This window comes from Callithrix jacchus, chromosome 3 (genome assembly GCF_049354715.1).
Source record: "Callithrix jacchus isolate 240 chromosome 3, calJac240_pri, whole genome shotgun sequence".
NCBI lineage: Eukaryota > Metazoa > Chordata > Mammalia > Primates > Cebidae > Callithrix > Callithrix jacchus.
Genome location: NC_133504.1, coordinates 29,351,032 through 29,366,350, shown reverse-complemented (window position 1 = coordinate 29,366,350; position 15,319 = coordinate 29,351,032). Strand labels below are relative to the sequence as shown.

At 37.9% G+C, this 15,319-nt stretch overlaps 1 pseudogene; it reads left to right on the top strand.

The window, feature by feature from the left end:
- Positions 1–13,356: 13,356 nt before the first annotated feature.
- On the top strand, positions 13,357–14,102 carry LOC108590738 (ret finger protein-like 4A pseudogene; annotated as a pseudogene).
- The last annotated feature ends 1,217 nt before the right edge of the window (positions 14,103–15,319 follow it).

Here is a 15,319-nt window from a genome sequence, read left to right as displayed (position 1 = left end):
ATGTTATATACCACAATTTTTTTCTTAAACATTGTATTTGTTGAAGTTATCTTAGATGTCGATGTCAGGTGATTTAGTAAATAAATTTGTCTTGAACATTAAAAAAAAATGAAACATAATTGATCTATTTAACAAATATTTATTGAGTGCCTATCTGTTACAGTTTCTGGAGATACTCTGGAAAAGAAAAATAAAAGAAAGAAAATCTATTTTTCATAACGTTTACCTTCTAGCAAGAGAGTAAATAAATACATCATAGGTAAGTAGTAGGTGCCATGTCAGGGGACAGTGATGAAGAGTGGGACAGGACAGAGGTTTTTTTTTTTTTTTTTTTGAGACGGAGTTTTGCTCTTGTTACCCAGGCTGGAGTGCAATGGCCCGATCTCGGCTCACCGCAACCTCCGCCTCCTGGGTTCAGGCAATTCTCCTGCCTCAGCCTCCTGAGTAGCTGGGATTACAGGCACGTGCCACCGTGCCCAGCTAATTTTTTGTATTTTTAGTAGAGACGGGGTCTCACCACGTTGACCAGGATGGTCTCAATCTCTTGACCTCGTGATCCACCCGCCTCAGCCTCCCAAAGGGCTGGGATTACAGGTTTGAGCCACAGAGGTCTTTTAATTAAGTGAGCAGAAACCTGAAAGTTGTAGGAATGAGCTAGAGAAGATGAAGGGATATGCATTCCAGGCAGAGGGAATAGGAAGTCCACAAGCCCAAGGTAGGATTCCACCAGAAAGACTGGAGTGGGGCAAGCATGGAGGAAAGGAGTTCAGTGGGGCAGCCTGGGGCCGCTGAAAAAGAAAAGGGAAAATAAGGCTAGGAATAGAAATTGAAGTAGAAAATGATGCATTGTATATGATGAAGAGTCATTTTAAAAAGTGAGATGGACTAAGGTCTGTGAGGCTTCTTTTAGGGGACTGTCATGACATAATATCCGGAAGTCAGGTGATGAGGGTTAGGCCTGGGGTGCCATCAGTGAGAATGAAGACGAAGTAATGTATCAGAAACTACTCAGAAAAAGAATGGAGGGCTTGGTAAGTTGGACCTAGAGGATAAAGGAGAGGGCTAATCCAAAGACCATCCTAAAGTCTCAAGTCTTAGTGATTGGGAGAATTTTGTCATGGTATCAGTAACCAAGGAAAGAAAGGTAAGAAGGCAACCAGAATATTGAGCATCGGTGTGTATATGACTAGCATAAGCTTGAGGCAGCATATTCCAGGGGAAATTTCCAATTAAAAGTTAGGCCAGTTACGTGGTAAAAAGACAACGCTTATACACTGCTGGTAGGAATGCAAATTAGTTTAACCTCTATGGAAAACAGTATGAGATTTCTTAAAGAACTAACAGTAGATCTACCATTCAATCCAGCAATCCCACTACTGGATATCTACCCAAAGGAAAGAAGTCATTATATCAAATATACCTACATGCATCTGTTTCCTGCAGCACAATTGCAAAGATGTGGAAACAATGTAAGTGCCCATCAACCAACGAGTGGATAAAGAAAATGTGGTATATATACAACAGGGAATTCTACTCAGCCATAAAAAATGAATGAAATGATGTCCTTTGCAGTAACTTGTATGGAAGTGGAGGCCATTATTCTAAGTGAAGTAACTCAAGAATGGAAAACCAAATGCTGTTATGTTCTCACTTATAAATGGGATATAAGCTACGGGTATGTGAAGACAGACAGAGTGATATAATGGAATTTGTAGACTCAGACAGGGACAGTGGGTGGTGAGCAAGGGATGAAAAACTATATATTGGGTCCAATGTACACTACTTGGGTGATGAGCACCCTAAAATCTCAGACTTCACCAATAAACCATTTATCCTTGTAATCAAAAACCGCTTGTACCTCAAAAGCTATTGAAATAAAAAATGTATTTTAAAACGTTAGGCCACTTATTCAGAGTTTGGCAATGAAAGGAGAGAAGGCACATGGTAACTAGACAAGGCAATAGAGTCACACTTCTCAGGTTGGGGTGAATACAGTAGAGGGTCTTGGAAAGGACTTAGAGGTGCTATTAGAGATGGATAAACATATGACTGGGTGCAATGGCTTACGCCTGTAATCCCTACACTTCGAGAGGCTGAGGCAGTTGGATCACATGAGATCAGGAGTTTGAGACCAGCCTCGTCAACATGGTGAAGCCCTGTCTCTACTAGAAATACAAAAAATTGGTGGAGCATGGTTGTGCAGGCCTGTAGTCCCAGAGCTGCTCCGGAGGCTGAGGCACAAGACTCACTTGAACCTGGGAGGTGGAGGTTGCAGTGAGCAGAGATTGCACCATTATACTCCAGCCTGAGTGACAGAGCAAGACTCTGTGTTTTTTGTTTTTGTTTTTTTTTTATTGCATTTTAGGTTTTGGGGTACATGTGCAGAACATGCAAGATAGCTGCATAGGTACAAACGTGGCAGTGTGTTTTGCTGCCTTCCTCCCCTTCACCCACATTTGGCATTTCTCCCGATGCTATCCCTCCCCAGCTCCCCCCGCTGCTGTCCCTCCCCATTCCCTCCAATAGACCCCAATGTATGGTGCTCCCTTCCCTGTGTCAAAAAATGTAAGTGCAAGGTCTTTTGCAAGCTGGCAAAGAATAAAATCTAGAATTCTGTCTGTGAATGGGTGGCTTAATCATTTTAAATAAGGTTGATTTTGCTAAGAGGATCTGGGTGTTTTTAGATGAGTTCATGATTTTGAATAGTTGACAAATATTAATCCAAAACAACAAATTCCTTTGTGTTTAATTTCAGAAGCTCAGGGAAGTAGGTATAGAATTTCTTTATAATTAGCTATATTTCCATAAATAGGAGTTAGAGGACAATCTTATAAACCAAACTAAAATGTAGAGGAGGTGAAAGGACTGGATTAATATAGAGAAGATAAAAAAGATGACAGGCTACACAAGGCTCTGTGAGTTTCTCCAAATTCATTTATTTCTTTTCTCAAGAAATACTTGTTAGTCATGTTATGATGGATGTGATGGTTACTGTCTGGGGTTTTAAAAATTCTTAGAAAAAGTAGAGAAATATGGTCCTGCTCTCATGAGGCTTCAGTCTAAAGAGGAGAGCAGATATTAAATAAATAATTACACAATTAAGACTGAATATACCAGCAGATGGAGAAGTACAGCATGAAAAAGGTAATCCCTATGTTCAGTCATAACCTTTCTACATAATGGTGAGAGTGAGTTCCTCACATACATTACCTGAGATTGTAATTTTTTTTAAAAAAAGTTACCAATCCCATTAGTGCTTTACCCTTAAGGTAACTATATATATCATCATTCAAACCAGTTCACTGGTGATAATCATTGTGTCAGATAATGGCACAAAACAGGAGTAACACTACTCTCTTTAAAAGGGCCATGAGGAGAGGACGCGAAGCAAATAAAATGATGAGAGAGACAATGTTTCTGTAAGTAAACAGTGTGTTTCCTAGATGAGGTAAAGAATCAAGGAGTAAAGGAAAGAACTATTTAGAGAAGTTCAATAGAATGTAATTAAGACTAACAGCATGAACCTAAACAGGAAAAACTGAGCTAAGTACCAGCAAAAATTTTCTAACAGCTAGGACAGATTATAAAAATCCTCTCAGGGGAAGGTACTTTAGCTAATGTGAACTGAAACATTTAAAATTAAAAGCGAGAACATGTGTGATATATATATATACTAGAAGAACTGTGCCTTCACCATTAAAAGATAATTGAGCAAAGACATCTTTACTATCTCTAATTCTTAATATTCTTGAAAACTTTCAGTGTTTCTATTTTTTTTCTTAAGGCAAAGAGCCCTTCTTTGTAATTGCACTCTCTCATCTCACTTGAGGTACTTAAAATCCCAAGACCAAACATTGGTACAGCTCAGATCATATCCTAGTTTTGATCTGTTCACCTAGTTTCTGTCTTCAAAACAACAACAGCAACAACAACTAAGCCCATGGCTGAAAGATCCAACAGTTCTTTCCTAAAGATTAATTTACAAAAGACACAATTTAAATGAGTGTCTTCATTGGACGCCACAGAGGATCAATCAGAGATGCCCTATTTCCAAATCTCTGCTTTAAAAAGTCAAGGGAAACTGGCTCTGTCTGGGATAGGAAAATGGGCAAGAAAGAATTCTAGCTTCTATAAATATTATATGATTTTTTTTAATTTGGAAAGAATAAAAACTCATTTGGCCTAAAGTATTTGGATACGTGTCTCAATTACTCTGTTAGTGTAAGCCCAACCTCCACTCTGCAAGTAGAAAAAATTGGCAGACAAAGCACATGCAGAAAGAATTGGCAGGCAAAGCACAGTGTGAGGTGTTCTCTCCACCTTGCGGGGAGGAAGGGGAGCAGAGAGGACACTGAAGCCAGAGGCACTGACTTAAAATGGAGCATCTGATCGTTAACGATCCCCTGGTATACATTGTCAGAAATGTCAGCTGGATTTCTGTTTAGATAATTACTTTTTGCTTGTCTAATGCCCCTAGCAGTTTCCAGTGGAATTGTCATTTCCCATCAGAAATTGCTCTGTATGTGATGCTGTGCTTAATTAAACAACTGCCGTGTGCTAGCCCACAGGTGGTCACTGAAGTGATCTCTCCACAGGCCTGTGCCAGCCATACTGCCCAGACTTGAATTATTTCCAGAGAAGTTTGTCATCCAAGATCCCCAGTAAAGAAAGGAAGTCAATCTTTAAGAAAGGAGAGTTTCAAAATGAATGACTACAGGATGGGTTTTGTAGGTGTGTTTTAAGAGGCTGAATTTTGACATGGCACTTCAATATGTACTCCAGTAGACCAATTTAATCTGGGTTAAGTTTTCTTTTTTTACAGGGATTTTGGGATTGATTAATCTTGGTAGAAAAAGTGAAATGATGGTAAGGTCTATGGCAGTTAACTTTCATTTCAAGGATTTGGGAGAACTTGAATGATTAAATTGTCAGGGAATCCTTACACATATCTTCTTTGTTTTACATTTTCTCAAAGTATTCTCAGCTAAAACATTTAATTTGATAGGAATTAAGGTTGAGAATCCAGATATAAACTACCCAAGGAAAGCACTATACTGAACCAAAGGCTGATACCACACCTCAAGACGTCTATTGTTCTTGTAAATGCATTTCAACTACAAAGTTTTCCATGGGCAAATTATAATCCAACCATAGAAAAATTTATAATTTTTTAAAAATAAAAATTACTTTCACATTCTTTTTTTTTTTTTTTGAGACGGAGTTTCATTCTTGTTACCCAGGCTGGAGTGCAATGGTGCCATCTCCAATGGTGCGGCTCACTGCAACCTCCGCCTCCTGGGTTCAGGCAATTCTCCTGCCTCAGCCTCCTGAGCAGCTGGGATTACAGGCACACACCACCATGCCCAGCTAATTTTTTGTATTTTTAGTAGAGACGGGGTTTCACCATGTTGACCAGGATGGTCTCGATCTGTTGACCTCGTGATCCAGGGGCCTCGGCCTCCCAAAGTGCTGGAATTACAGGCTTGAGCCACCACGCCCGGCCTAGTTTCACATTCTTTAACACAAGTACGACAAGTTCTTTATAGAGGATGTACTGGGATGTACAGTGAGGAACTTCAGTGTTGTGATGGACACAATATATTGTTCAACTCCATGTTAAAATGCCAATTTTTATAAATTAAAATTACGGAGAAGATATTTGTGATTGTAAAAAAGATGGAACATTACAATTTTGGAATTTTACCTATTTTTAGAAATATAATAAATATGGTGAAGAGCGAAAAATCTGGTAAATTATGGAGTTTATTTCTGTACTGGTTCATACAGGTGTACCATCCTTTAATGATTTTAATGACAGTACTATAGTATATATTGAAGACAAACCTGTAATCATTGGTAATTTATGTTGTTGTAATAAGAATATTGACAATGATAGTAAGTTCATATTATATTGAATATTTAAAATATCAAATGATTACATATATTTTTATTGAGTACAGCAGTACATCAGTTATTTTCACACAGGAAAAATCCTTCCTTGTTCTCATTTACCAGAGACTGCTGGAAAAGGAAAGAAAATCGAGCTTTTACAGTCTTTATTCGTCTTTATTCTGGGGTTTTCTGCAGTTTTTTTTTAAGAGAAAGGTAATGCATTTATTCAACTACATGTCTAGCTAAGAAATACACTCTAATATAAAGTTTTAGAAGAGAAGAAAGAAACATACATTATTTATCTGCTTTATCAACTGAAAAAAAATCAGAAAATAGTAGCAGCAACTTATTCTCTTATCAGCTACCCAAATCCCCACCACTGATCTTTATTTTTATGCTTTCCAGACTTCAGAAGAAAAGGTAAGGTTGGTATATCTAACTTGTTGCTAATATGTGAAGTTCTTTAGTGAAAAACTGAAATCCTGCTATCTGAGAAATGCATCACATCAGCAATGTAATAGGTCTCGGAATAAGTTCTCACTTTGACACTTGTGATTTATCCACCATGTAAGTTATCTGAAACAATTTTTCACCATAGGGTGATGTCTTTTCTGGAATATCTTTCACATTTCTAAAATCTTATCACCCAGTTTTGCTTATTCTTTTGTACATTTGTCTCCTTTTAGCCCCAGAGAAACATTAAGATGGCTTATATGGATACAGAAAATAAGACAAGATTAAATGAAAAACAAATTACACGAATAAAGAAAATGGGCTCACAGTTAGAAAGAGGATAGGAACAAAATTATGAGGTCAGGAGGATGCTACTAGGTAAATGCTTAAGATTTCTTCCATGCTGAAAGGGGACCATGAATTTGGTTTATACTTTTCGTGAGTGATATAAGGATAAAAGAAATCATTTGTTCAGCAGAAGCCTGATTATTCTTGGTACTGAAACTGACAGTGGCCTCTTCCACATGACAGTCCTTATAAAGGGGAAACTGTGATTTAATTAGTAATATCTTTGTAGCATCCTTACTTTTTGTGGAGAGAGTGTAGTCCAGTTTATAAGCTACCTAGTTAGACCTAGATCTGAACAGGCTCTGTACTTTCATCAGTGGCTCTGTGATCTCAGGAAATTAATTTAACTTATTAAGTCCCAGTTTGAGCATTTGTAAAATGTGTCCACCTCATAGGATGAGGTGAGGAATAAATGGGACAATGCACATGAAATGCCCAGCAAAACCACTTGTGCCTGGTGAGTGCTCAATAAATGTTAGCTTTTACTAATCTGTGGTTACTTGGGAAGTGCAAAGGCACTTCACTGTTAGCTCAATTAATTATTTGATGTGGAAACAAGTCATGTGAAGCATTGCAAAATCTTGAATATGTGTTTTTGAGCTTATACAAGTGTGTACATACATGCGCAATGTTGATTTTTGTCAATTCCTTGGCACTCTATTTTATATATGTAGTAACTTTAGCCTAGGCATCTAGCATTTATTGAAGCAAGTTTATTTAGCATTTACGTTTTATCAACTCCCAGGATGGTTATGAAACAAAATTTTGCAGAATAGTTGCCTTTGTCAAGTGCTGAAAATGGACTTGAGGAGTTCCTAGAGTCAGCAGAGATGTGGATTAGGAGATAATTCAGACCAGCTAAGTAGACAATAAATGAATCCTATTATTGTTTTTTTCCCCCTTTCTACAAATCATTTCCTCATTTTAAGTAAAGAAGGAAATAGAAGGCTGAGAACTTTGGCTGGGCATGGCTTTTTCAAAGCATTTCTCACAAGTGAGTAAAGGAACCGGGGTTGCCAGCTTCTGTAGGAAGAGCTATGTATCCACTACCAAACAGAGATGAAAGAGCCACATTTTCCTAAGTATTTTTTCTGTGATTGGAGTTTCAAAGAGTGATAATTTAAAAGGTCAGCAGTTGACGCTTGTTTTTTACTGTAGTTCTGGCTGGGAAATGCTATGATCAGAGAATGGAACTCTGACAAGTGAATTCTGTCTTCCCCAGAAAGAACTTCAATAATAGCAAAACATTTGGGTGGAAGGGATGGTAGATCCACTAAATTTACTGAACAATCAATTTAGTATGCCAAAATCTGCAAATGCTTCTTTGGTTTTAAGTCCTGAAACAGTATAACATGAGTAATTCTGTTAATATTGTTTTCTTAGAGCATGAAGTAGCAAAAAGATTATTCTGTATATTTCTCTTCTCTTTATCTTGCCTATGCCAGAAGTTTTACTGGACATGTTATTTACTTTAGGCATTTCCTTTAGGCTTTCTTTCCACAGTTTTAATAGTTTTTTGCTTTACAAGGCTTCGATTCCAATTTCCTTCCTTTCGTGTGAAGAAGAGAATATGATACAGTGAAGAAACCACTATCCTGTGTTAGGGGACCTTAGATTCTTACTCTAGCTATACCTCTAGCTGCTGGTATGAGATTGTTTTCTTCAAATAATTTGCCTTTGATTGTTTTATATTTCTGCTTCTAGACAGACTTAGTGGTTATGCTTTTTAAAGTTTCTTTTTTATAAAACATTTCTTGAAGTAAAAATTTTCCTCAGAAACCCTATATGTACATGAGATGAAAGCCAGATCCTCTTTTTGAAATGAGATGTCTCACTGTTCTGAGGGCTTCTCCATCCCTAACTTCTGTCAATAACCTAGGGCAGTAACCTCCAGGGCAGTTTCTCAAAGCATTGTCCATGGAACACTGGTGGCCCCTGATGATCTCTGGGTGGTTCATATGTGTTTTAGTCATTTTAGACTGAAATGTTTTCTCACATATGTTTCTTAAATTTGAAGTATAACAGTAATAATGATTTCTTGCAGAAATGTCTTTATATTCGGAATAATTATGCTTTCAAGGATTGTATATGTGCTACAAGCCAAATTCATCAATTTGGCTAAATAACCTACGTTCACATATTTGTGTGTGTGTGTGTGTGTGTGTGTGTGTGTGTGTGTGTTTGCTTATTGGTAATTCTATTTTTGTTGTTGCTGTGACCATAGTGCTGTATATATCCCACATTTGCAAAGTAAAGCAAGGACTCAAATACAGTTCACCAAAACATTAAAGTGATAGTAAAATAATTGGTAAAAATGCTAAATACAAAATAGTTTTTTAAGCACTAAGAATAAAGATTTCAGTTTGATGATGCAATATGAATCTTTTGCTGCAGGGACAAGTGGAACTGTAAGTATGATGATTTTATGAGAATAACCAGAAAGCAAAAGCTTGATTCAGAGACAGGTTGATGAATGCTTAAAAACCAAATTTTGTTAGAGCCATGGGCCATTGGAACCTTGTCCTTAGTGTGTTGTGTGTTACAGAACTTTTGCAAATATTGAAAGGCAACCACAGAAGGTTTTATGTTGTTCTCATAATTACACAGTAAAATTTGACAAATCAGTTGTTTTTCTGAGGCAAAAAGTGATGCAAAAATTAATGGGAGTATTGTCACCAAAATGAAAACTAAAGATAGATTCAAATTATTAATTTTTTTTTTTTTTTTTTTTTTTTTTTTTGAGATGGAGTCTCACTCTGTAGCCCAGGCTGGAGTGCAGTGGCGCCATCTCAGCTCACTGCAACCTCTGCCTCCCGGTCCCGGTTCAAGCAATTCTCCTACCTTAGCCTCCCAGGTAGTTGGGATTGCAGGCACAAGCCACCACGCCCACCTAATTTTTGTACTTTTTAGTAGAGATGGGGTTTCATTATGTTGGCCAGTCTGGACTTGAACTCCGGACCTATGCGCCCTCCTCGGCCTCCCAAAGTGCTGGGATTACAGGCTTGAGCCACTATGCCCGGCCTATTAATTCTTTTATTAAAACCACATACAAATTACATTCTAGTGAAAAACTTTATAAAATCATTCTCAGAATTAGTGATAATATCACACTTGGAAAGAAGGCATAATAAGCATTTTAAATATTATTTTATCCCATAAAATCACAGCACACTCTGAAAAAGAAAGTAATACTATATGTGCATGAAAGTAGGTAAATTGCTTGCAATCATTGAAATGCAGATTAAGAATCCTTGTTTGCTACATAAGTGACATGTGTATGAGAGAGAAATGTTTGTTAATCTCTTTTTATCATTAAAACCTCCTGGTTCTCAAAAACAATTCTTTTTTCAATTGGTTAACAGCTATTTTATGAGCTGCTTTCCAAACAGCAGCATTTTTCTTTTTTTAAAATTAATTAATTAGTTAATTTTTATATTGCATTTTAGGTTTTGGGGTACATGAGAAGAACATGCAAGATTGTTGCATAGGTACACACATGGCAGTGTGATTTGCTGCCTTCCTCCCCTTCACCTATATCTGGCATTTCTCCCAATGCTATCTCTCCCCAATTCCCCACCCCCTGCTGTCCCTTTCGTTTCCCCCCAACAGATTCCAGTGTGTGATAGCATTTCCAAATAGCAGCATTTTTCAATCAGTGACTCTCTTGATTCTTCATTTTCTTCCTGACACAGCAGCCAGAGTAATCCTCTTAAAAGGTAATTTAGATCGTGGCACTCCTATGCTCAAACCTCATCAATGGCTCTCATGTCACTCAAAGTAAAAGCCAAAGTCCTTTTTGTGACCCACAAGGCCCTACAGAACCTTCTTCCCACGTTGGCCTGTTACCTCTCTCACCACAATTCTTCCTAATTTCCCTTTCTCCACCCTGCTCCAGCCACATAGACTTGTGTGTCATCCTTAACATGCTTCCTCTTCAGCACCTCTGACCTCGTTCTCTGTGACAGTGATCTTCCTCAAATCTGTGTGGTTTCTTCACCATGTCTTTGCAGGTTTTTAACCAATGTCCTTCAAGGCTTTGACTCAAAGTTTTTCTTGGCTGCACTATGTAAAATTGCAAAACCCACCAGCAAAACAACTCTTCCCTGCTTTGTTTTTAAGTTTTTTTGTTTTGTTTATTTATTTCCCCCCCTTAGCATTTATCACTATCTAATAGACAAATCATTTTAATTGATCTTGTTGAGAGTCTATCTCTCCCACTAGAATACAATCTACGTAACACAGAGTGTATGTATCCCAGCACCAAAATAAGGCCTAACACATTGAAGATGTTCAATACATATGTATTAAATAGGTAAATTAATAAATATTTCAGAATTAAAAAGGGAAACTCTGTAAGCTGCTTTTGACTTTGATATGCTAGATGCCGTGGGTTCTGGTCTCAAAGCCGTGTCACCGTTGGCTTGATTCTACCAGTCAGTCTGCGATGTGGGCTTTACTTATGAATACACACCACAACACTTTACACATAGGGAAACCTTTCCTTTTTCAGATAGGGAAATAAAAGGTGTGTTAGATATCCTTTAAAGGACTATCATTTAATATACATTTTAGCTTAATTATTTGATCTTTTCAAATTCTGTCTCTGTGAAAATGGTATAATTAATATGAAATCTGAGAAACGAAGCTAAATTTCTAGACCATACTTAGTAGTTTTCTGTTTTTTCAGTAAGTAAAAGTTAAGTATGACTTATTAAACTAAAAGAAAGGAGCAGAAAGGAGGAATAAAAAGCATGGTTTCCCTATGTGATTAGCCTATTTCTCATTTACATTTCAACAGCTGCATGTGTCATTACAATTCTCCACATAAGGTCCAAGCCAAAAATAATGTTATTCCCAGATAGCAAAGTTTTTCTGTACATGGGAAGTAATTAAAAAAATCACAACGATGCCACCTAGAGCTTTGGCTATAACATATTTTAAAAAAACAAAACGAGAACCTGAAGTTACTCTATTAGAATACAATTTGCCCAATTCTACCTTAATAATAGATGTAGATATATTAGTTTCCAGACTAAACCAAAGTGGCAAGTTAAGAGTTGCAAGATGTTTCATTCTTTTAAAGTATATTTTAGTTATTAATCCAGCTATTCAGTTTCTGTTGTCTTTGATAACATACTTATTAAGTGAAACTCAATACTGTTAATTCTTTATTTTCCTGTTCTTCATTTTAGGCCAAGTGTATTTGATAGCAGTACTTTGAGTTGTTGTATATTAAGAGAATAATGAACATTAGTGAGATATTTTTCTGTTGGATTTCAAGGTAGACCTTTGTACAGTTAGGGTAGCACCAGGAAAGTCACTCTGGCTATTCCATAGATGCCTGTGGGGTGAGATTACCTGGCTAATTTGTAATGATCCACACCTTGACCTCCAACTTTCAAGGCTCAGCAGCCTGGTATCCTAACTCTTTAAAAGTGTTTTATCCTCTCAGGAAAAGATTTAAACTGCAAGTTCCAAACCCTGATGTGTAAACTAGAAAGACCAATTTATTAACCTACAGCAGCATGTAAAATCATCAAATGTACAATGTATTGTTCACCTCTAATCAGTATTTAGCTCCTTATAGGCAAGCTACATAAAAAGGAATTTGCTTCATGATTAATGGTGGAGTGAGGCTCATGATTTAAATGTTTCAAGATGCCAACTAAGGTACCCAAATGCACCTCATGCCCATTGACTCAACAGGTCGAGACCTTAATGAAAGGCTGCATTCCTTTGTATAATGCTTAGGTAAGTACTCACAACTTTTGCCTTTCAAAATCTCTCTTTTTTTTCTTTTTTTGCTTCATGGTCACTATTTTCTTTCTTTAGATATGTTATTATATTTAAATATGATTTTTTACACTATTTTTGCTTTAAGTCATGTTGATTTAAACTCAACACTTATTGTCCATGGGACAATATTATTTCTCTCATTTTCAAGTTCTTGTAGGCAGAGGGTGTATGTATCTATGATAAATGACATATTTTGCTATATCAATTTTTTAAAAATATAAGCCTGAAACATTGCTTCTATATTAATTAACGTACAGGTCTGGTTTATTATCAGTCTGGTATCTTGAAGGGTTTTAGAGATATTACCTTCTAGATTAAGTTTGTAAAAAATAGGTGTTTTTGTGTGTGTGTGTGTGTGTGTGGGTTGTAGATGATCATTCATTTACTTTTTTCTTAGCGATGACCCTGCTCCTCTTTTAGGGTTTATTTTGTCTGGAGGCAGGCTGAGAGAAGAGGTAGCTGTGTACAGTCATGCCCCTGTTAACACTATTTTGGTCAACAACAGAGCACATATACAACAGTGGTCCCAGTGGGAGCTGAAAAATTCCTATCATCTAACGACAGCAAAGCCATTGTCGTATCTTAGTGCAACTTACTACTCATATGTTTGTGGTGACGCTGGTGTAAACAAACCTACTATACTGCCAGTCATATAAAAGATAAGCATATACAATTATGTACAGTACATAATACTTGATAATAAACAACTATGTTACTGGTTTATGTACTTACTATACTATACTTTCATTGTTCTTTTTGAGTGTACTCCTACTTACATAAAAAAAATTAACTGTAAAACAGCCTCAGGAAAGTCCTTCAGAAGGTATTCTAGAAGGAGGCATTATTATCTTAGGAGATGATAGCACCATGCATGTGACTGTCCCTGGGGGAGGTGTACTATGCCCCTTATGCTCTGTGGCCTCTCAGAAGAATAACATCAAGCCCTAGTACAAGCTGAGGACATTGATTTCCATCATCAAGGAACTAGAGCCCAAGCTGAAATCTATTCTAAGGATGAACCCAAGGATGAAGAAGTTTTAAGTGGATATGACCTTGGATGTGGACACAGCCAGCAACTATCTTACCGTTTCTGAGGAGCTTCCGAAGTGGGGATTTCAGACAGAATAGGAAAGAGCAGGCTGAAAAGTTCAGCTCCGCACTGTGCGTCCTGGGGACCTCTTGCTTCACTTCTGGCTGCCATTACTGGGAGGTGGATGTGGGCACCAGCAAAATATGGGATGTGGGCATTTGTAAGGAATATGTGAATCGACAGGGGGATGTTGTACTTTCTTCAGAACTTGGCTTCTGAACTGTGGGTTCCAGAAAAGGACAGATCTTTGCCACCAGCACTATGCCTTTGACTTTTCTCTGGGTAAGTCCTCAGTTGCAGAGTGGGGATTTACCTGGATGTAGGTATGAGGTCCATTTCCTTTTATAACGTTAGTGATGGGTGCCATATCTACACATTCAAGGACATTCCTATTATCGAGCCTCTGTGTCCATTTTTTTCTCATAAATGTGAAACTCAAGATGATCAGAGTTTCCTGAGTATTTGCCCTGTGATCAGTCCAGACAGTGCCAGTCCCCCGGTTTACTCTGGGGAAAGGAAATAAACATTTGAACATCATCATCGTTAGCAAGTTTCTGTGTGTCTGTAGCCAGAGGTAAAAACATTTCTGCTAGATACACATAGGTACAAAGGGATAGAAGGGAAACATCAGTCATTTTGTAAACCACGAACAGAAAGCAATTATATTAATTAGGGGAAAATTACATTTTACATATAAAGTTTGTCATATTTTCTTTGGGGCTTATATTTATTCTTTTGTTCAATAAATATTTTGAAATTTCAAAAAAAAACAGCCTCAGGAAGGTCCTTCAGGAGGTATTCCAGAAGGAGGCATTGTTATCTTAGGAGATGATAGCACCATGCATGTGACTGTTTCTAAAGACCTTCCAATGGGACAAGATATGGAGGTGGAAGACAGTGATATTGATGATCCTCACCCTGTGTAGCCCTAGGCTAATGTGTGTTTGTGTCTTCCTTTTTAACAAAGCACATTTAAAAAGTAAAATAATAATAATAAAGATTTAAAAAGGGAAGGAAAAAAGCTTATAGAATAAGAATGTAGGGAACGATCCAAGATGGCTGATCGCTAACATCTCAGGATTGCAGCTCTCAGTGAAAGCGCAGAGAACTAGAGGACGCAACACTTTCAGACAAATTCTGGTCGCTCACAGAGCAAAAGATCCCCAGTGGAGGAGTCACATGGGTCGCCAGCACGACTCTTGTGGCCGGTGGAGCGGTTTTGCCGGCACCTAGGTGCAGCAGCTCTTGGAACAGAGTAAACAGGGCTGGCTCCCCTTCTGATCGAGGTTTGGAGGACCCACACAGGTCCCCAGCATGACTCCTGAGGCCTGCACAGTGGCTATGATGGCACCTCAGCACGGCAGCTCTCAGTGCACAGTAAACGAGACTGGTTCCCCTTCTGACCGAGGTTTGGAACCCCAGGAAGGCAGAGTCACCTATTACGGACATAAGAAGGAAGCCAGACAGGAGAATCCTGGGCAGAAAAGCACCATCAGTCTTAACGCCACTGTTCTGGCCCTGGGAACTTGGATGTCCACTCAAGAGACCTAATCTGAAAGTTGGTAATTTCAAAGACGACAGGAGGATAAATTTACAATGATGGGAAGAAACCAGCGTAAAAAGGCTGAGAACACTAAAAATCAGAACGCCTCTCCATCTAAAGATGATCACAGTTCCACATCAACAATGGAACAAGCCTTGATTGAGAACGGGTGCATCCCAATAACAGAATCACGCTTC